Source organism: Dromiciops gliroides, chromosome 6 (genome assembly GCF_019393635.1).
Source record: "Dromiciops gliroides isolate mDroGli1 chromosome 6, mDroGli1.pri, whole genome shotgun sequence".
Taxonomy (NCBI): domain Eukaryota; kingdom Metazoa; phylum Chordata; class Mammalia; order Microbiotheria; family Microbiotheriidae; genus Dromiciops; species Dromiciops gliroides.
The window spans coordinates 126,825,124-126,838,364 of record NC_057866.1 but is presented as its reverse complement, the minus strand read 5'-3'; the positions used below and the strand labels follow the sequence as shown (position 1 = coordinate 126,838,364).

The window sequence follows — 13,241 nt, the reverse complement described above, 5'->3', positions numbered from 1 at the left end:
AGAGATCCTGAGTCTGCGTTCTGGACTAGATTTTTTGTTTGTTTGTTTTTTTGTTTTGTTTTTTTGTGAGGCAATTGGGGTTAAGTGACTTGCCCAGGGTCACACAGCTAGTAAGTGTTAAGTGTCTGAGGCCGGATTTGAACTCAGGTACTCCTGACTCCAGGGCCGGTGCTCTATCCACTGTGCCACCTAGCCGCCCCTGGACTAGATTTTTTAAAAATGATTTCACAGGGAAGAACAATAGTGCTGAGAAATAAGCAGGAAAAAAGGAGGGGAAAGGAAACAATATATCATAATAACCCAAACAAGATGCTATTGAAAGCAACAGGTACCGTGTAGAAAGAGGAACAACAGTGGAGGGGTTGGAAATTTTTAGAACGGCAGAAATGAAACCATACTTAAGATTTAAGATGTCTCTGCAGACTTTGGGTAGTAGAAAGAACCCTGGATGTGGGTCCAAAAACACGGGTTCAAGAATGGCTCTTGGACCTTAGTTTCTTCATCTGTAAGATAGGTATAGTAATGCTGGTACTACCTCCCTCCCTTGCAGGACCACTGGGAGAAAGGGGCTTTGAGAATAAAAAAGTGCAATAAATTTAAAAAAGAAGAAAAAGAAAAAAAGTGCTGTACCAATAACAATTTTTATCACCTGTCATCACATCATATATACTAATGTTTGAAGCGTGAGTGATAAATAAGTTTGAGAATTTTATCACAAAGTAGTTTTTTAAAAAGCCAACTGACTTTGTTATTCCTTCCCTTTCCTGTAGCAGCCAGACACAGGAGGCAATAATTGTTCTGCTCTAGAGCTCCCAAAGCTATCTCTGAGGCACAGAATTTAAGAAGAAAATCTTCAGAAAATGAAATTAACTTCTCAGCCTTTTCAACTGAAGCAACTTCTCTCAGTTGACCACAGGGGAGCTTCCTGGATATCATCAAAAGAAATATGCTTTTGATAGTAACACTTTCTACTAAGTGAATAAATGTGCAGGTAGATATTTTAGCAACTAATGGTTAAGCAAAGATGGATTTTTTTTTCTTTGTAGTCCATAGAACCAATAGGGGATAGGGCCTGCCAGAGGCTGATTTGGCTTATGTCTGGAATTTTGGTAAACCTCAAAGCCATTCTGAACAGGTACAGGTACAATTCTAATTCAACAGTGATTTAAAACCAGTTACAAGGCACCACATATTGTACAGACAATTAGAGATGTACAAAAATGTCACAGTCCCTGTTCTAAGGTACCTTACATCTAACAAGTGAAAAAGACATATACACATATAACTGGCATATATGTTTGAATGTAATTAAGTGCAAATGAGTTGTTAAACAGGTTTGGAGAGCCAGGAATGAATACTGATGAACAACCATGACCATTTTGCAGTGTCCTATCTTAGCCCAGCCTTTGGGGGTGGGATGGGGACATGGACATGACGAGGAATTGAATACTTTTCTAACTCACTATTTCTCGAAGACTAAGCTAATTCTCCAATATCTCTAATGTTAGGGTTTAGACCAGTCAACCTTGACACATTGCCATTAACAGAAACTCTGGTACCAAGCCTAGGGGCTTCTTTCTAGCTTTTCCTAGCACTGAAGATTGTGATTTAGTGACGTGTGACTTCCACATTGACCTAAACTCTCCTCCCTCCTTCCTTGTTGCTTCATGTTTTTGAGACATCCTAGGCCTGATGGATAATAACCAGCCTACAAATACCTGTGTCTCTTTGTGGAACCATGGGTGTGAAAGCCCTTGGGAGCCACTGTCAATAAAAATGGACTACCTTGGGACCGCATATAAGGCAGATGATATAGCACTTTTCTTTCTGTTCTTCACTGTCTATGGGGTAAAATACAAACTCCTTGGTTGGGCAGTCAAACAAGATATCATCCTCCTGAAGTCACTGGTACTCTTTCAGAAGGAAGGACAAACAACAACCATTCCAGCCCCATTTCATTGCATTCCTTTTCAAGTACTCTACCTTTTAGCCAAATTGTACCATTGAGCCCTTTCCATACCTCCCCTTGCCCTCTCCCACCCCTCTGCATTCATGCAGGCAGAACCCTGAAAACACTCCCTTCCTATCACTTCCTCTTGTTTCTTCAGTGACTCAGCTGCCACCTTATCCATGAAACCTTCCCAGATTTCTTTATTGAAAATGGATTTCTTCCTCCTCCTCCTCCTCCTCCTCCTCCTCCTCCTCCTTCCTTTGTAGCATTGGCTAGATTTCTTCTTTGCCCTTTGTCACATTGTTTCAGAAGATCACAGGCTCTAGAGGTAGAAGGGAACTTAGAAAGTTAACTGGATGCAGATACATAAAAGGACTTACCCAATGCCACAAAGTTGATATGTAGTAGACTTGGGATTTAAACCTAGGTCCCCTCACTCTAAATTCAGCATAATTTTCACTATACTACAGTTCTCAGAGCCCGGGGGAATTACAGGGTTATTGCAGTTAGGTGGTAGGGTGGATAGAGCACTGGACTTAGAGTCAGGAAGATTGGAATTTGAAGCCTGCCTCAGACTCTTACTAGCTGGGTGATCCTGTGCAATTCACTTAACCTCTGCTGGCCTCAATTTCATTATCTGTAAAATGAGGACAATATTAGCATCTACTTCCCAGGGTTATTGTGAAGATCAAATAAGATACTAATAGTAAAGCTCTTTGTAAACCTTAAAGTGCTATAACTATGTTAATTGTTGTTGTTAGTATTATTGTTAATTGCAAGAGGGCTAAGAATCCATATTCATTCACCAAGCATTGTCATTCTCATTTTTATTTAGCTCCAACAAAATAAGTAGCATGAAGGCAACTACTGATATGTGAAAATCTGAGAAATATTTTGACTTTAGAAAGGTATCTATCTTCTCATCAAAAGTGGTTAAGAAAGGGGGCAGCTAGGTGGCGCAGTGGATAAAGCACCGGCCCTGGATTCAGGAGGACCTGAGTTCAAATCCAGCCCTTAGACACTTGACACTTACTAGCTGTGTGACCCTGGGCAAGTCACTTAACCCTCATTGCCCTGCCCCCCCCCCCAAAAAAAAGTGGTTAAGAATTCTTTTTCTACACCATTCTACTTGGTATCATTTTTGTGTGTAAATTATGTTTCTTCCTCTTCTCCAACCCCTAGCAGAGCACCTGACACATGGTAGTCTCTATGTGAATCTTTGTTGAATTGAACTTTGGAGCAGAGGCAGTCTTGCCCATCAAGGAAATAACCAAATGCCTAATTCCTGTGTGGTGTGATTTTAGGGTCACAGACAAGGCCATTGATTTTTAAAATATATCTCCCCTACCTGCCAGATGCTGCCTGAAATTGTGTGTGTATGTGTGTAAGTTCCCATTCCACAGCTAGAAATAACTCTTTGTTTTTTGTTTTTGTGGGGCAGTGAGGGTTAAGTGACTTGCCCAGGGTCACACAGCTAGTAAGTGTCAAGTGTCTGAGGCTGGATGTGAATACAGGTCCTCCTGAATTCAAGGTTGGTGCTTTATCCACTGCCCCCTTAGAAATAACTCTTAAAATACAAGTTCTCAGGTATAATAGGTTGACAAAATCAGGGTAGATCATCTCCTAAGAGCATGTTTAGATCAGGGAAAGAGCTTGTGAGAAAAGGGTACCACAAGGTGAGAGAGAGAGAGAGAGAGAGAATGTGTTTGGGACACAAAAGAGAAAATCAAGCTACTTCACAATGCTGCCAGAGAGGGTTAGTCATTGTGTTGAGAACAGAGCCAGACTGATCTCATGAAAGTAAGGAGGATGAAATCAAAGGAAAGGGGGAAAGACCTGTGACATACCACAAATGAAGTGCTAGTATTCCTGTCAAATTATTTAATACAACCCAAATTCCAACTACTTTCATCAAAATCTACTGTGATTATTAAAGCTATTTTATGTAGACATCATTTTGATCTGATATCCCTCATCTAACAGAGACTGCTATGGTGGAATTGATAGAAAGTTTAAAAAAAAACCTGGGTTCAAATTCTACCTCAGACACATATTGTTTGTATAACTTGTGAGCAAGTCCTGTGACCACTCAGGGCTCTCGGATTAGGCAACTCTCTAAAACTAGAAATTGGAAAGAAGGTATTGATCTGCCTTCCTAGAGGGTATTTTCTCATCTGGGGCTCCCTATACCCATGAAATCACAGATTTCAGTCCTTATCCTCTCTCAGATCCCTCATGAAAGAATTGTTAAGCAAGCAATTACATTACATAGACAGGCTTCATTTAAATTTCCAAAGACTTCTAGCAGGTAGTAAATGTCATTGGTCTCCTGTGACTTGGTGAGGTATAGACACAAAGCACAATTCTCAGATTTACCCAGTATCGTCAGTGGCAAAGCCAAGAGTAAGAGTCAGCAGTCTTTCCTCCCAAACCTCTTTCCAATCCATTGTGCTCTGTCTGTCATCTAAAACTTCTCTGTATTATTATCTGCTTAAAGCTTTTGGCTTATTGGACAAAAGGGTTTCTGCCCATGAACATGGATGAGGTCTCTCTCATTAGGAACCTCCTGGTAGCTCATTTTTCCATTTTTACTGCTCTGAATGGGAGAGTGGGACTTGCTTTTGCTTCTTTCATTACCAGTTTCAAAAATCTGTCTTACAAGGCCAACCATGATATGTTTTTGCCCTAAAAACTGTCTCTTGAAGCATTCAGGCCAGGGAAGCCCTACAAAGACTGGTCAAAAAGCAAAAAATAAAACTGTTAGTGGAGCCAAGCGTGTTCTCTGATTTAAGGTCATCAAAGATGCTGCTGTAGTCAGGAACCATAACCTATAAAGAAAAAAAGGTAAGAAGTGTGGTTCTAGAAATCAAGCTTTCTAAAGGGCACTGTGAGTTCTTAGGACAAGTCAATAGTCTATTGCTCAGTTTAGACACCTACCCAGTACTGAAGTATAGAAATCAGGAATTTATAGATGGCACTATCTAAATGTTCAAACACAAGAGACTATTTATTCAACATCAACAACAACAACAACAACAACAAAATCTGCATCCAGTGAAAGAGGCCCATTAGCAATGAAAACTATACCTGAAATTTCAATATGCAAAAAGAGAGGCATCTAGGTAGTGCAGTGGATAGAGCACTGGGCCTGGAGTCAGAAAGACTCGTCTTCCAGAGTTCAAATCTGGCTTCAGATACTTCCTAGCTGTGTGACCCTGGGCAAGTCACTCCAGTATCTCTACCAAGAAAAACCCAAAAGGAGTCATGAAGAGTTAAATGCAATTGAAAAATGACTAAACTCTGAAGAAAGAACAAAGCAAGGGAACTCATCAGGTGTGGATTTGAAGGCTGTGGTTCTCAGAAGTTAGAAAGGCATTGTTCTGGACCCACAACTCTGACCCAGGATCTGCTTCTCTTGCTTTTCTCAAGTCAGAGATAATGATCCTAATGGTGTTGGGTGCCCCAAAAAGCTTCTCCAATTGGGAAATACTAATACCTAATACCAGATAGGAACACCTATTTACAAAAAGAGCTGGCTTTAAAAAAAAGTTGTAAAGTGATAAGGAAACCACAAGTGTGGCATATCCAAATTTACGTTTGAGGTCTTGTCATAGCAATGTCTAGCACAATATCCCATATTTAGAGAGCACTTCAGTTTCCTGAACTGAACTGACTTGAAATGAGTGACAGAATCCTAATGCATTTACCTCATTTTCAGAGTTGATTAGAGAATTAAAATTATCAGTGTTTTGATACCTGTGAATGAAAATGGCAAGAGGAATGTGGCTGTTAAGAAGGAAGCCACTTTAATGAAAGCCCTGTTGTGGAGCATAGTGATAAATCAGTCAGTCTGTCATTGATTAAGTACCTACTACGTGCCAGACACTATGCATTCACTAGGGACACAAAGAAAGGCAAAAGGCAGCCCCTAATCTCAAGGATCTTAGTCTACTTGGGATCACATAGCTTTCTGCATCTGATCACCTGCCTTCTTTTTTACATAAGAAGAAAGGCTCCCTGGCCTTTCCCAGGAAAACATTAATTCACAGGAACTGTATTTTCTTGCTAACACAAATAGGAGTAGGAATTGGACCTGTGATTTAAATGGGGGGCAGCAACTTCTCTGCAACTTAGAGAGAGCTGCCTTGAACAGTGGTCAAACTTACATAGAAGGGAGAGGCTCACCACTGAACAGTAGATAAGTATCTCTGCAGGCTTAGAAAACCACAAAGTAACATCAACTGTGTTTTACTGTATTTTTATTTATTTTGTTAAATGTTTCCCAATCATATTTTAATCTGGTATTGGTTCATGGGTACTTGCAGCTTTTCTGACCCCCAAGGTCTAGAACATTAAGAAGTTAAAGGAACTACTCAACATCACACAGCTAGTATGTATCAAAGGTAGGACTGTAAATATCATCCCTCAAATATAGTCAGGTAAGTTATTTATTTTAATATATAATGGTTTTCAAGGCCTACTGCTGCATTGGGGAGCTATTGTTGTTTGGGAGACTGTGATGGGGGCATGTTTTTTAAATGTGATGCCTGAACACATACAAAGGCATACTGATATTTGTATCTGAATTAAACAACGGCTCAGCCACGTACTTCTGACAAATTAAAATTGAAGCATTTTTTAAATTGCCTTTCCAATTTAGTTACATCTCAAAAGAGAAGGAAGCAACCTGATCATTCTTGTCAGGTCTTGTCAGGAAGTTCTTACAGTGACCAGAATGAAGTATCTGTCATAAAAACAAATTAATTATAAGATAAGGTATCAGGCTTCTGGATTCAGAAATGAAGCAATTGCTGAGTAGGTTTTTTTCTTGGTAAGAAAGAGGAGCCAGAAATATTTTTTTCTGCAGGTAAGCAGTCCTGTAATCAGCGACCCCAGAAGTCCCTTAGCCATGTGCTTTACAGACCACTTTATGCTTCATGAAAAGACATAAATTAAAATGATCTATTTTTATAGGCTCTCAGTCTAGACAGTTTGGGTCAAAATGTTTTTGCAGCTGATCCACATTTTAATCACCCTGTACATGTGTTTTCATCGTTATTTCTCAATTTTAAATTCCATAGCCAAGCAACAAAACCTCTCAGCACTGATAATATGGGCTTGTCTTTATAAAAGACATCAGTGCATCCTTGTATTTCAATCAATCTCCTTCATTGTGTGAAAGCTTCATAGGAAAGCCGGTAAGAGTCAAAGATCAGAAAGGGAAAAAAAGCTTCCCCCTCCACCCTTGGTGACAATAGAGACAATGTAATGGAAACATCCTTTTGCGTGAGCAAAGCCTTCCAGACAGATCCTGGCTGGGGGTAGCTGAATCTGGCCTGCATGGTTCTCTGGAGCACCACTGAGCATTAATGAGACTTTCCAGACTGATGGCTGCACTAGTTTGCTGGATAACAGACAGGGTCTCAGCGGAAGACTAAATATCTAATTCCACAGAAAATCATGGGCTCTCTGACAAGTGGGATAGGCTAACAGAAGACACCAGATGACCTATAATAGGATTTCAGAACTCTGGACAATCTTAGCCTTTTATCTTGTTTATGACACTTGATGACAGCTGCAACAATTGGTATCCATTAGTGATGGCTTCCCACCTATTGGGAATGACCTTGGAAGATCCCTAAGCCCACAGAGACTCATTCTTCCCTGAACCTGGACCTATTTCCCACTTTGTTCTCTTTAAAGGACACTCAAGTCTCAGCATTTCTTTGTGCAACAACCAACTACTTTTCAAAATAAGTATACAGAAGTCTATGCTGATTTTCATATGTCTCTCTCTACAAATATACACATTCATCTATAAATATACAGGGCCAAGCCATAACAGTGTATCAATGTCTGGTATTTAGAGGGCACCTTAGTTTCTTGAATAGAACTGACTTGACTTGAATTTCAGTATGTAGAAATATATGTATAAATATGTACACAGAAGCATGTGTATACACACATACCTGTATGTATATACTGATATGATAGGATTAATATGATATATTATATAAGGTATTATGTGATAATGATAATGATATGATATGATATATTAATACCATCTACTGCCCAGGGTTATTATGAAGATAATGTGAGATTATATTTATAAAGTATCCTGTAAACCTTAAAGCACAATATAAATGCTAGCTATTATTATTATTATTATTATTATACATACACACATACACATACATATACATATACATATACATGGCAGCACAACATACTTGATAGCCACTCCAAAGTCCCAGGTTTGAGTTCTTTTTCTGTATATGTGACCCTGGGCAAATTACTCAACCTCTCAGTGGCCCAGGACACTTTCAAAGACTATCAAGTTGCAGAATAAGTACTGACCTACTGCACTGGTAGTAGGAGATTCCTTAATAGAGAATCTTAGTAATATATATTTCTGGTAAAAATCTGACATCTAGAATCCATAAAGAACAACTATTATAAGAGTAATGGCTTTTCCCCAGTGGACAAATAGTTGACAGTTGTCAAGAGGAAACACACATTGTAAATAGTCACTTGAAAAATGGATGAAGCTTTCTAAAAATCAGATGGGTGCAAATTGAAACAACATTGAAGTACAAGTTTTAAGGAGTCTTCATTCCTCCCAAACCCAGCAGTATTTTAGTTGGTAGCTAATATCCTCAGGCTCTGTGAATGGAGGTGGCAGGAAAAAAAAAATCTCCTTTCTGTTACCTACCTAGTCAGTAGAGGAATGTTCCTGAAATAGGTTCTTGATGACAGGTTTATTTTCCATGCAAAATGGGGTGGAATTCCCATGATTCTATACTGTGATTCCCAGTAATTGTATTTTTATTGTTGTGGTTCAGTTGTTTTCCAGTTGTGTCTAATTCTTTTTGACCCTTTTTGGGGTTTTGTTGGTAAAGATACTGGAGTGGTTTGCCATTTCCTTCTCCAACTCATTTTACAGACAAGGAAACCAAGGCAAAGAGGGTGAAGTGACTTGCCCAGAGTCACACAGCTAGTAAGTGTCTGAGGCCAGATTTGAACTCAGGAAGATGAGTCTTTCTGACTCCAGGTCCAGTGCTCTATCCACTGTGCTACCTAGCTGTCCCAGTCATTATATAGGCAATCTATACAGTTATATCATAATTATAGTAGATATATAGATGGTAACTATATAGATATATAGTAGTTATATAGATTGTACAGAGAGAGATGGCTTTCTGTTCACCAAATGGGAATCAATCTTCTCTCATTCTGAACTGATTTCTTCTACCAGCAGTATAGAAGAATGACTGTCATACCTTTTGACCCAGTGATCTCACTAGTAGGACTATGTCTTTAAAGATATGAGTTGGGGCAGCTAGGTGGCACAGTGGATAGAGCACTGGCACTGGAGTCAGGAGTACCTGAGTTCAAATCCGGCCTCAGACACTTAACACTTACTAGCTGTGTGACCCTGGGCAAGTCACTTAACCCCAATTGCCTCACTAAAAAAAATAAAATAAAATAAAGATATGACTTAAAAATACCACAAAAAACCCACACAACTCCCCCAACCAACCCACAAAAACCCCAAAACTCAAAGCCCTATTCCATGTGAAAATGCTTAATTCCAACAATGCTGAAATGGAGCTGATTTCATTGATTCAGAACTTTCCTCTCACAAGCAAAGCCCAAGCTATGTGACTCCTGTCCATGTACTCCCCTAAGTACTGCACCAGGAGTCTGTCCAATGTGCTGGAAGACTTCTTAAATTAATCCTGACAGTGTGAAGGTACTAGTGGAACATTCCAGCTGGGCACCTGTCACCCCTCATTCTTTTTTTCCCTTTCGTTCTTTTTCCTTCTTCTCCTTTTTTTTGGGGGGAGGCAATGTGGGTTAAGTGACTTGCCCAGGGTCACAGCTAGTAAGTGTCAAGCATCTGAGGTTGGATTTGAACTCAGGTCCTCCTGAATCCAGGGCCAGTGCTTTATCCACTGGACCACTTAGCTGCCCCCCACCTCTCATTCTTGACATGTGACCAGTCCCTCTTCTCTTATGATCATACAATTCCTTGATAACTGTTGTTCTCTAGCATTCCCCATTGGTTCTACATTGAGGGCTGCTGACACTCACCAGGTACCTTCCCATTGCCCTCTGTGTGATCCCCATTTTAAGTTTTTCAGAAGTAGTTGTATTTCATATTGCACTGTCATACAGCAAGCCTGACAGAAGTTATTATTCAAAAGGCGGATCTTTGCTCCCACAGGGGTCTTTCAATTTTCTGAAGGTGATCCAACCCATTTTCTTCCTGTTCAATAATATGTTTAATATCAAAAACCAGAAACGCCTAATGTATCCAAAGATTAATAGCTTATCCTGCAGGACAGGGACAAGAAACACTGAATTTTAAGTGGGATTCCAATTTAATGGAATGTTATAGCACAATAAAAAATAACAACTATGAGGAATAAAAAATATGGAAAGGTTTATGCCAGGTTATGAAAAATGAAGAAAATTATATTTACTTTGATGACCATATGAAAAAAATATCAGCAACTAAGCATCATAAAGGAACAAATAGATAATGGATTGGCAGGAGCCACAGAGAAAAGTTTAGTTTTAGAAACACATTCAGAATAATACATATTAAAAAATCCAACCAAGTCTTTGTTTTCCTAAGCCTTGAATGTTCTTTTCAGGTGTACATTGAAAGGAGTTGCCATTTATTTCAATGAAAATCAGTGGTCTATGCTCTCTTTGTTCTGACACTAACTCATTGTGTAATGTCTCCTCAGCACTCAGAAAAGAGCCTGGCGCATAGTAGGTGGTTAACTGACTGACTGTTTTTGTGCATACCACATCACTTCACATACCTGGGACTCAAGCTTCCTCATGTCTAGAATGAAAGAGCTGGATGGTGTCCAATGCTGAACTTCCCTTTAGTATAATCTCTTATTCTTGAACAGCTAGATGGCTAAGTGGATAGAGTGCTGGCCCTGAATTTGGGAAGACCTGAGTACAAATCTGGCCTCAGACACTTACTAGCTGTGTAACCCTGGGCAAGATACTCAAACCTGTTGGCCTTAATCCAGTAGAGAAGGAAATGGCAAAGCACTTCAGGATCTTTGCCAAGGAAACCCCATGCACACATGACTTGACAACTACAACCACCCCTCTTTTTCCTAGGCTTTGATGAATTTACAATTGGGGTAAAATTGCAGGTATGATTTTTTTCCCCAAAAAGTCTATGAAATTTCATCCTTAGAGGACAGTGATCATTGTAAATCAACTCTCCATTATTTGCACCAGCAGAGAGAACGTGGCAAGATAATTCCAAATGATGAGTTCATTTGAAACTTCTATATTTTTGGCTTTTGCAGTTTTTATTCTTACATTTGAACATGAGAATGTCTGTGAGAAGCCACTCCAACAACAACCACAACCACCACCACAACAAAATAAGGTATGCCGTGAAGATCTGACACCGCAGAAGCTGAGGACCTATCCAGTTTCCCTATCCTGACTCCCTGCTTAACTTCTTCCACCTTACACCATGCTGAGGTTAGATAACAGGTCTCTCAGGATAAACAAAAGACAGACCAAAGTTGAGCTGTCCTTAAACCTTTCTTGGAAACAGACCATGTGGTACAGTGGGAAGATTGCTGGCTCTAGGTCAGAGGCCCTGGGCTCAAACCCTACCTCTGATAGAGAGGTAAGTCACTTAGCATCCCTGGGGCTTGGTTTCCTTGTGTAGCAGCTGAACTAGAAGGTTGCTCAAGTCTTTTCCAGTTCTAGATCTATGGTACGGGAGGAGGTTAAACTTTTGAGTTTCAAGGAACTTCCCCATGAGGCTAGAGACCTCAGTGATGTAACAGTGTAACAAGCTCTGTTTATTTTCTTATGACGAGAACTGCCCGATATAATAATGAAACCTTTCTAGAGCACTTTGAGGTTTGTCAAGCCCTTTATAGACATTATTTCATTTCAACTTCACAAGAGCCCCATTTTACAAATAGGAAATTGGGTTTGGGTAAAGGATGCTGTTGTTACTGTTGTGGATACTAGAGGGGTTTGCCATTTCCTTTTCCAGCTCATTTTACAGATAAGGAACTGAGGCAAACAGGGTTAAGTGACTTGCCCAGGGTCACATAGCTGGTAAGTGTCTGAGGCCAGATTTAAATTCAGGGAGATAAATCTTCTTGACTCCAGGCCTGGTGTTCTATCCACTGTACCACACAGCTGCCCTTGGGTAAGGGATACACAGCTAATAAATGTCTGCCACGATTCATAGACATGTCTCTTCTGTATTTCCCCTCAATACGTATGCTGCTGGTTTACAGATACCAACCATAGACTATGGGGTGATCTGCCAGAAGCTATGTTACTCATTGGGACTCATACAAACAAAAATGATGTCCCTTTTTGAAGAAAGTACTCTGGAATGACAAACCTTTTTTGTAGATCGGACAAATTTTACCTTTGAGAGTTAAAGTAGAGAAGACTGAAATTTTCTGAAATTATTCTAGTTATTGTTTATCACTGAAGATCACCTGGACAGCTTGAAAAGTGAACCACCTGTTCAAAGGACACCTTTGAGGTCACTGTTTGATGTATCATCAGAACAACCAAGAGAGAGACAGAGAGACTTTGAGACGGAGAGAGAGAAAAAAACAGAAAGACAGAAAGACAGAGACAGAGACAGAGACACAGTGACAGAGAAAGATCTGGAAACAGTGATGGAATTTACTAAAAATTCAAACCTACCCTGACCATGACTAAAAGAGCAATATAGTCTCTACTCCTGGATAGTTTGAATATTTTGTTTGGTTATCACTACTGTTGTTCTGTCATGTCTGACCCTTTGTGACCCTGTGGACCATATCATGTCTATACTGTCTGGTGTTTTCTTGGCAAAGATATTGGAGTGGTTTGTCACATGGTTATCACTGCAAGATGCCAATTCAATCCAATTTGATCAAAAAATTACCTACTTCAGTAGGTATTTGGGGGCGAAGGGGTGAGGAATTGGTAACTTCTCCCTTTTTTGTCTATTGTTTAGATCAAATAAATTTTACTTTTCTACTTATTGTTCTGATCTTGGGAAGACAAAACCTAACATTGAGCAATGGAAGTTGACTAATAGTCCTGCCATAAAGATTTTTTCCTGAATTCCTATAGCACCTATATACTGGGAGGCAGCATGGAGCACTGGGTACAGGGTTGGCCCTGTAGTCATGAAGATGCTTGTTCACATACCGACGACACATACTAGCTGTGGCACCAAAAGCAAATTTCTTAGCCTCTCACTGTTGCCAGGCAAAAGTCTAGT

The 13,241-nt window shown here is 39.8% G+C and overlaps 1 protein-coding gene across 7 annotated transcripts in view; it reads right to left on the bottom strand.

Moving 5' to 3' along the window:
* Positions 1-13,241, bottom strand: part of CRACD (capping protein inhibiting regulator of actin dynamics) — a 312,769-nt gene that overhangs the window by 236,492 nt on the left and 63,036 nt on the right. The gene's annotated exons all lie outside the window — the stretch shown is intronic.